This window comes from Equus caballus, chromosome 22 (genome assembly GCF_041296265.1).
Source record: "Equus caballus isolate H_3958 breed thoroughbred chromosome 22, TB-T2T, whole genome shotgun sequence".
NCBI classification, from domain to species: Eukaryota; Metazoa; Chordata; class Mammalia; order Perissodactyla; family Equidae; genus Equus; species Equus caballus.
This window is the reverse complement of record NC_091705.1, coordinates 46758056-46768026: the sequence shown is the minus strand read 5'-3', so window position 1 is coordinate 46768026 and position 9971 is coordinate 46758056.

The following is a 9971-nucleotide window of genomic DNA, read 5'->3' as shown; positions in this document are numbered from 1 at the left end:
GCTACTCTGCCATGAGACACGGTGGGGCCTCCCTCGCGAGGTTGGGAAGAATGTGGTAACTGGAGCAGGTGGTACCACCTGTGGTTGGCTCCGATTCCAGGCCCACAGCTGCCACCCAGCTGCAGAGACCCGAATCCCAAAGTTTTCTGAGGACTTTCCCACCATCTGGGCTCAGGAATTCCCATGCCCAGAAGCTTCCTCATGAGCCAAAGTGTCCCATTTCAAATGTTCCCAGTGCCTGTAGAGGATGCATTCACAGCTCCTTCTTTCCCTGAGAACATTTTAATCCTCTTCCACCGGTGCCCCCACCTCCTGCAGCAATTACGCCCATCTGTCTTCCAGCAACGACTGTCCATCAGAAGAGGGGCTTCTGTCCTGCCCCTCATCCATGCCTGCTTCAAAAAGAGCTTGGAACCTCTCCAATAATATTCTGGCACTCTTTGCTGTCATCACGGTTTTACAATTCTAACAGAGAAAAACATTTCAAACTTCTGAGAGAAAGCTCTCGTCCCATGCTTCAGTGGTCTCAGGTTGTTCACCTGTTAGCTGTATAACAACCCAGGCATTGGACAGACGCCGGGGACCAGGGAGACATTTTGTTCCTAAAAAGGCCCTAAGATCCTGGCCGAACTTCCTTGCCTTCTTTTGCTCACATGCTCTCACATCTTGGCTGTTGGAAAAGCTGGTCTCACCCCATTACTTCACTCCTTCGGCAGACTTCCCTGAACACGCACTTGGAGCTGGACTCTGGATGGCCAACAAGAACCACAACAACAAACATTTATTGAGTACGTTCAATGTGTCCAGCAGCACACCCAGCCCTTGACATATATCGTCTTACCGAGCCCTCACAACAACCCTATAAGGACACCAACACTGCCGGTTTACAAAGCAGCTGGGGCTCAGAGGTTAATTCACTTACACAAAATCAGACAACTAGTAAACAGCAGAGTTACAGACCCCAGAGCTCAAGCAGTCGTGATAAACCAAGCTTCTGATGAACACCAGGACCACTGTGCACACGTGGATACCACACAGCCTGAGGCTGGGAGAGACCATCTTTTAGCAAAGGTGCATTTTGCATCTTTGTCATTTGACATAAGGTCAAGGCGACATAGACTGCATCCTATCCTATGGGACAGTCAGAATTTGGATATAGCAAAATATTATTTCTTGCTAGGGCTAAACGTGTCCTTGAAGTATGAAACACAGATGATGGGTTTGCTGTTCAGCTAGAATAAATACGAAACTGTTACTCCAATTCTCTACCTCTTCCTACATCCACACCCTTTGCAATGTGATTTTGTGGCCCCTACTATTGAGGAATGGAGTTCCTTTCCACGCCCCTTGAATCTGGGCTGCCTTGGGTCTTGCTTCGAATAGCAGAAGGCGGAGGAGCCTAGGCCCCCAGGGGCCCTGTGTGCTCCTCTCACTCTCTTGCACTCCTGTCTACACCAGGAGGATGAGCCTGGGCTAGCCTGCTGGAAGATGAGTGACCGCATGGGCAGAGCCAAGTCATCCCGGCCCAGGCCACTAGGCCAGCCAGTCCTGAGCTGAGCGACCAGCTGACTGCAGATGTCTAAGCGAGCCTGCGAGACCAGCGCGGCCCGGCCCAGGTCAGCAGACCCACTTAGATGACCCACAGACCTGTGGCGAAATAGTAAATGGTTATTTTTTTAAGCCACTGAATTTTGAGCTGATCTGCCACAAAGCAATGGTTATCTGACACAGAAGCTAACAAAACTTCAAATACTTTTCTTTCTCTCTCAAGATTGATCATTTGAATTTAGGCAATAGTTGGACCCCGGCTAATAAAGAACCGTACTGGTAGCCCAGAGCCACTGTCCCTCTGAGGCATTTCCTTACAGAAACACGGCTGTGACTTAGGAACCTTTATGGGGGCCTGTATTTTAGGGCTGAAAAAAATTGTCTATTGGCTCCAAAATACAAAGAAACAAACAAACAAAGCTTAGAAAATAAACTTGATAAATGCTTTATTAAATGCCTTCGAAACAGCATTATGTCAACTAGTCAACTGCAGCTCTAACGTGCAGCTGTATGACCTAAGTAAACTTTAACACGCCCAAGCCAAATGAATAATTTCTCCTTAATAAAATTCAAAATTTTAGAAATCATAAGAAAATTCAAATTATCTTTCTACTTTTACTGAGCCAAATTCCACACAAATTTCCAAAGAAAAATAATAAACCCTTCCGAAAATTGTACAGCCCCCTCAAAACTGTCTGCCATGGGATGTGCACACACTTTCATACAGTCAACACGTTGTGGCCTGAGGCCTCTGAAAACGACAGTGAGTGGGGCCTGCGGAAGTCTGACAACATCTCTGGGAAAGCATCCTCATTTTTCAGATGGAAAATCTCAGAACTCGAGAGGCTGAGCATTCCCCTAAGGGGACAGTTAGCACTGGTCTGAATCAGGGAGCGTGCTGTAGAGGGACCCGTGTGGTGACTCGGGTTGAGAGCAGTGGAAGAACCCCACCAGTGGACGGGTATCTGTCATGTGTCCCGTCCAGGAGAGGAGAACGTCTTGTCTTTGCTCCTGTAGTGCCCCACAAGTCACCCCGCTCCTGGGCTGGTAATGGTCTGTTTGCTGGCTTGCTTTTCCACCAGACTGCGAGTCCCTCAAGGCAAGAACCATGTGGTAGTCATCGTGTCTTCATTCATTCCACGAATGTTCATTGAGTGCGAGCACGCGCTGGGTGCTTGTCTCAGTACTAAGATTACAATCGATGACAGATATCAGCTCCACTCTCATGGGGAGACAAATGGAGGGGACACGTCCTAAGCAAACATAGCAAAGTAAGTGTGCAAGGACAACCTCCATGAATGAACAAGGAGGTCTCCGACCTTGACCTTTGCCTCCCTCCCTGCTTTCTCCTTCCACTCGCTCTGAGGAGGAACCCCTCCTAGGATAGTTCCCTAGGCCTCTGTGAGGTCAGACTGAAGAACGGGGCTGAGCACAAGAGGCTCTCAAGGGAGGCTCTTGGGGTTGGCTCGTCGGGGGTGCTGAGAGAGAAGGTGTGAGCAGCTGCAGGTGTGAGGGAAGTGGGCAGGAGAGAAAACAGGAAAATGTTAAGAAGTCTTGCTGCTCTGTGGATCTCCTTTCACAACACTTGGGAAATTCAAGTAAAGAACTCGAGTCACTTTTTGGTTACTGAATTGTGCCTCTTGGATTGTGGCTCTTGTCTGAGACCGTACCGTGTGGATGGCGGCTGGTACGCATCGTGAAGGTCACGAGGTGGATGGGAATTCAGGAAGCTGCAAGGAGTCTTGTGAGGCTGGTGGGTCAGGAGCAGTTGGGCAAGACGAGGCTGTAGAAGGGAATGGACGGGATCATATATGGCCTCCCTGCCACGTTAGGGATGTACATTAGGGACGTACACTCACTTTATCTTAAGATGGCCTGGAACAAGGTAAGTTCTGAGAAACTGGCTTTCTTTTTTTTTTTTTTTCCAATGCTGACTTACTGTTTATATGAACCGAGAGGAAGGCAAAACTCTGCAGAACTTATCCCACCCCAGTTCCAAGCTGGGGTCATATGGAAACTGCCTGAGCCAGTAGGAAATACCTCTGTTACCAAATAACTGGAGAAGATTCAACAGCAAATCTGGCTTCCTTATCACGGTGTCTTATACTGTGTTTCCTGATCTCCAACCTATGCCTGGAACCAGGGCTCCTCAATCCCCAGGTAAATCAATTAATGACGAGGAAAACATGTCCCCTGGTCCTTTATCCAAGCAACTAAAGCACAGGAATACTTACGAGATTGAAGGTTCACGTCTGAGACTGCAGATACTCTGACCCTGGGTGTGATGGGATCTGGGGCTGGGGCTGGTTTCCTGGGCAGCCCTGTCAGGATGTTTCTCACACACACTCATCAGCCTCCGACTTGTAGTTGCATTGCGATTTGGAAGGCAGTTTCCTCTAACACTTTTTTTTTTTTAAAAGAATGCATATTTTCCCTTTGAATTATCTCTGTCCCCTACTTGTAACATTAGGCTGTTTCTTGGGGCACAGGACATGGAGAGAAATAAAGATGTCATCAGGTCTTCTCCAGTGAGAAATGCTGGAAAGACGTGTGTTTGGAAAGAAGGCTCTGAATAAGCCTGTCAAGATGCATTTCATATCGGCAGACTGGAAATTGATGAAAACCATGGTTTCTCTTGGAAGAAGCACTTAATTCACTTAATTCAAGGCAGGCATGATGTCTTAATAAACATCCTTGGGTTCCTAAGCAACTGCAATAGGTCCTTGTGGGTTTTGCTGCCCATCACCCATTTTCCCTTCTAGGAAGAGCACCCAAATTTCCTTTGGTCCAAGAGCTTAGTGAGTGTCAGAGTCCAGGCCGACTCTTGCATTGTATCCACCTGCCAGAGACTGGTTCTGGGATGGACAGGTGACCCCAGCTGGCCCCATCACAATGGATCCAAGACTTGTACAGGAGCAGCTGGGGATGAAGCTCTCTCTTGCCTTGGACCTGAAGCAATAAGAGCTGATAATGACTGGATTCTCTTTGGTAAGTTAGAGGAGGGCGCTCACATTAGAATTGTTATCCCTTTACATAAGCTGCAGGAACTGGAGGGATTTTGCTGAGAGAAGAATGTTATTGCCTGAAATCTAAGTATAAAGTACAGCCGGTCCTCAAAAGAAGTGGAACCAAAGACAAAACAAGAACCAGGCTGCGTGCTGTCCTGTCTCTCTTCTGGAGTGTAGTTCCTTGCTCTTCTCTCTATCTCTGAGGACCAGCTTTCTTCAATGTTCTCTGTACAAGGCACAAAAGAGAGCCCCTTCCTGAGCTGCTATGTCAGCCCCCTGGCCCCCAATATCTGACCAGCTCACTCATACCACCCTACTTATAAGCCCCTGGCACACTGCTTCTTCAGGTATCCAGCCCTGGTCCAATCATATATGGCCAGAGCAGTGGGGTCATGTGGTATAACCTTTGCCACAGAAATCTACCCTGGGAGTGAGGGGTTGCGTTTTTAAAGAATGGGCTCTATAGACACACCCCAAATATCTGGCAGACGTGGATATGGACCTTGTCTTTTGAAGTCTCAATGAGGAAAAGATTCTCAACTTGGTGAAAAGATGCAGAAGCTATTTTTATGAGATGGGAACCTAGCGCTTTGGAAAATGGCTGCAGTCCTTGACAACCAAACAAATCAGCCCACTCTGAAAGAAGTACCCGTGAGGGAATTCACTCAACAGTGGGGAAGAAGAAATAAACATAATCTGTTTTTCATGGCTCCCACTACCATACCCAGTGTTATCAAAATTCCAAACAGGAATCAAGCAGCACCAGGAACACAAGGGGGCAGGGGAGGCTCTCCACGCCCCCGATGGCACCCCCTCCCTCTGTGCTAGTCCTCACTCTGCTGGCTGTTTTCATTATGGTCCAACTCATACATCTGCTTTATCTCACTTTACCCAACAGCATTTTCTGTTCTATCCATCAGTCCTGCCTATCTCCTAAATAAGTTGTGTCGTTCCTGCCTCCTTATTTGTGGTGTCACTTTGGGGAAATTACCCCACCTTTGTGAGCCTCAAGTAGATTACTTGTCTCGAGATGGGGATAATAATACACTCCTTGAATATGACAATATCTACCCAACATACAGAAGTATTTCCCTCTAACATAGCAATCTCACTTCTAGGAATCTATCCCACAGAGAGAGGTGCACACATATGAAATGACAATGGCGGGGGGGGGTTATTCATTGTATTCTTATTTGTCATAAAGTATTGAAAATAACCCTGTTGTCCATCAGTGGGTATCAGTTGAATAACTATGGTGTACTCATCTAGATAGATTAAGTAAAAAAGCAAGGTGCAAAAAAAATGTGGGTTTATCTTATAATAGGAAATAAATATATGGTCTTTGTCCCCAGTTCCTGGCACAGAGTTCCTAAAACTTTTGGAATTTACTATCTCTTGTATGCTAATAAGATGACTCACGGTGGGGAGCCTAGATGTCTTCAGGGAGGGGACTGAAGACCAAGCCATGATTAAAGGGTTGGAACTTTCAGCCCTACCCCATGACCTTCTGGGAGGGGAAGGGGCTGAATATTGAGTGCAATCACCATGGCCAGTGATTTAATCAATTATGCCTATGTAATGAGACCTCCATAAAAACCCCTAATGGGGTCTGGTACCTTCTGGGTTGGTGAACACACTGATGTGCTGGGAGGGTGGTGGGCTTAGAGAGGGCATGGAAGCTCTGTGCCACCCCGACACCCCCTCTCCCAATAACCTGTCCTGTGCATCCCTTCCGTTTGGCTATTCCTGAGTTGTATCCTTTATAATAAAGCTGCAACCCTAAGCAGGGCACTTTCCTGAGTTCTATGAGTCATTCTAGTGAAGTATCAAACCTTACGGCAGGCAAGGATTGTGGGAATCTCCAAATAGTAGTCAGTCGGGCAGAAGTGTGGGTCGCCTGAGGACTCCACTTGGACTCGTGTCTGAAGTGGGGGCAGTCTTGTGCGACTGAGCCCCTAAATTGTGGGATCTGATGCTAACTCCAGGTAGATATTTCAAAACTGAATCGAATTGCTGGACACCCAGCTGGTGTTGTAGAATTGAAGAGTTGGTGTGGAAAAATGACACATATGTGGTGTCAGGAAAAAAACTACACGTTTGGTGTAAAAGTGGTATCAGAAAAAGTCACACAGCATAGTATGCTCACTTCTGCTTGAGAAGGTGGAGAGAAGCAAGACTCTGTGTCTGTATTTGCCCATATTTTCACAATGAAACAGTGGAAGGGTAGACCAGAAAGTAATAAAAATGATTACCTAGAGCAGGTTGGGCAGAGACGGGGAAGGGGGCAAGACTTCTCGCTACATGATTTTTGGTAGGTTTAATTTTTGAATCACATAAGACTATCACTTGTTAAATGATTTAATTTTTAAAATCTTCATAAAATTATTATGAGCCTTAATTCCTCACTGTGTCTTGTCAGTAGCTAATTATATACCAGTACAAGTGAGCACTATGCATATAGGTGAGGACTAATTACCAGGTTTGTGACTACGGGCTAGTAAACTCCCCGGGTCTCAGTTTTCCTGATAATCTGAAAGACCAGAACAATGATAGTACCTGTATCATGGAATTATATTGAAGATTTGAAAAGATGGCTTATATTTTGAACAAATGGAAGAACTTAGTGTGTGTTTTGGATCCCTCATGGTACCTTGCACCAAAGAAACATCTGTGGATTGTCTCATGGTCAGGAATAAAGCTTTATGGGAAAACTTGCTGCTTGAATAACCTAAAATAGTCTCCTAATGACAGGCCTGGAGTTTCAATACTAAACTCAGATTCAAATTAAGAAAGAAAGAAAAAAAGAACATATATTACGTAGGCCAGGGAGAAATGGAGAAAATATGTACTTTAAATGAAGTTCAGTTAATAGGCACTCCAGAGAGACCAGGAAATGGCAGAGTAGCTGTGTTGGGGGAGAGAGCTAAAAGTTCCTCCAAATTTTTTTTAGACTGAAAAGTCATACCATGTGCTCACTGGTATAAACTGGAGGGAAAAAAAAAATCTCACCTGGACACTTGCTACTGAAACTGCAGAGCATCAAGAATAAAAAGAAAATCCTAAAGCCACCAGAGAGAAAAGATGAATTACCTAGGCAGAAAGATCAGTGGGTCTTAGAGAAGATTTCTAACCAGCAAAAACTGATGTCTGGAGAGAATGAAACAACATCCTCAAATAATTGAGGGACTACAGCTGTCATCCTAAAATTCTATCCCCAGCTAAACTATCACGTATAAATTTCAAAATACAGACATTTTCAGATGGACAAAGACATGGAGAATGTATTACTGATGAAGATCTCTGTAGCAGGGGTTGGCAAGCTGCAGCCCACTGGCTGAATCTTGCCCACTGACTGTTTTGACAAATAGAGTTTTATTGGAATATGGCCACACCTGTTCATGTATGTGTTATCTACGGTTGCCTCCCAGTCACAGGAGCAGAGTAGCTGCAACAGACACCATATGGCCCACAAGAACAAAAATTATTACTCTCTGGTCCTTTACAGAAAAATTTTGCTGAACTGTGCTCTATAGGACTCAATATTTACATGTGTATTTATTCGTTCAACATACATTTGATAAACATCCACAGTGTGTGTGCCAGACCTAACACACATGAGATGAAAACGTTCAGGTTCCTGGCCCTGGCAGGTAAGAAAATTGTAATGGCTCTACTACATGGCCTCCCTTCTTTCTGAGATGGTACTAGGGAGCAAGGTCTGGAGGCATGATCTAGGGGTGTGTCCGAAAACAGCAAAACCAAAACCTATCTCAACACAGACGAGTCAGCCCCAGCTTTGATTCTCATCTGTTTCATACAGGGAGCTGGTTCAGACCCTGCCCATTTCAGGCATGCCAAGATGGTTCAAGGGTCAAAGAGCTGGCTGCAGCTCCTTGTGTCATGAACATGGTCATGAATTTCTCCTGGCTCTCACTCTCCATCCACATCTGCTCCCTCCCACTGCACCCTGACCCACAGCTGACATTCCTTGGCCTTCCCTGAGCACAGAACCCCACTGCGGCCTTCTCCAAGCTTTTGCTCAGGCTCTGTCCCTTCCCTGGATACCCTTCCTCCATTGCTTGGCTAGGCTTGCCTTATTCTTACTCCAACAAGTTTTCCCCCACCCACGGTCTGGGTCAATACCCCACCTCTTCCTCTCATTATATGTTGCATAATAAACATCTATTGAGTGCCTTCTGTTGCAGGGCAGTGTGCTAGATGCTTATCTTATCTCTGTGTCCAGATGGGTTTTCTCTCTACCTCTACCCCCTGTCTGGGGCTGGTATATATCTGATGCCAGGAGAGCCAACGGGGACACTTGCTACTCGATTCACAGTGGAGGAAGAGGTGGAGACCCTCTCATGTGAATACCTCTGATGAGATGAACAAAATGGAAGCCCATGAGAAGGGGCTGATGTTCCCACACATGGTGCAAGCGCCTCTTGCACACGGTGTTGGAAGCTGGAAGCCAGATGTGACTCTGGTGGTACTTGCCAATCATGCAGACAAACAGGAATTGACACAAGGTAGCATCATGATGGAGGTCGGTTCAAACAGCAATGGAAGAGAAAGGAAAGAAGGAGAGGTGACAAGTTCACGTTCGTTGGAAGCCCTCCCCTCTCCCACGGGACTCATTCTCTCTGACATGAACTCCTAACACCTCTGCCTCTTCCGTTTATCACTCCCCGTCTTGTCATTTACTCAGTACATCGTTATGGAATGCTGGAAGGATTGATGAGACACGCCTGGCAGAAGGGGGGCTGCATTCATTCATTCTGGCCTTTGACAGTTACTAATTCCTACAATTTTCCTGCACTGAATACCACTCAGATCTCACCAATTCTAAGCATATCTGCCAGCAAAGAAAAAAGAAATCGCATATTCAGTGACTGAAGATCCCCAGTGGATTCATAATGGTCTGAATAACAGGTAGCTTGATTTGCTTAAGCTTTGAAATACTTAAGAATTCATATAAAAGAATTTTGAGATTTATAAAGTACACGTCTTCCGGGGGGGAAATTGACTATCCTGACAATTTCTATAAATCAAATTCTGTTACTTTGAAGAACATTCTAAATTCAAAGATGTGCTTCCATGAGAAACTTTTCGTAAAAATAGGAGCTGGTGAATAGTTCGGGGCAAACTTTGAAGACTTGAAGCCTGTATCTTATGCCTTGTATGAGTTTAGTATTAAAAAATGCTTTCTACATACATGTCTCTTTCAATGTGACCTCTTGATAAAGCTATGAGGTAGGCAGGGTCAGTATTATCACACCTAATCTATAAGTGAGGAAACTGAGGCTCTGTTTAAGGCCTCACCAATTTGGAGGCAAAGCCAGGTCCCCAGATTCAACCCCTTCTGCTGGGCTTCACAGGCGCGCAACCTGGGCGGGTGACGGGGCCCCACACTCAGAA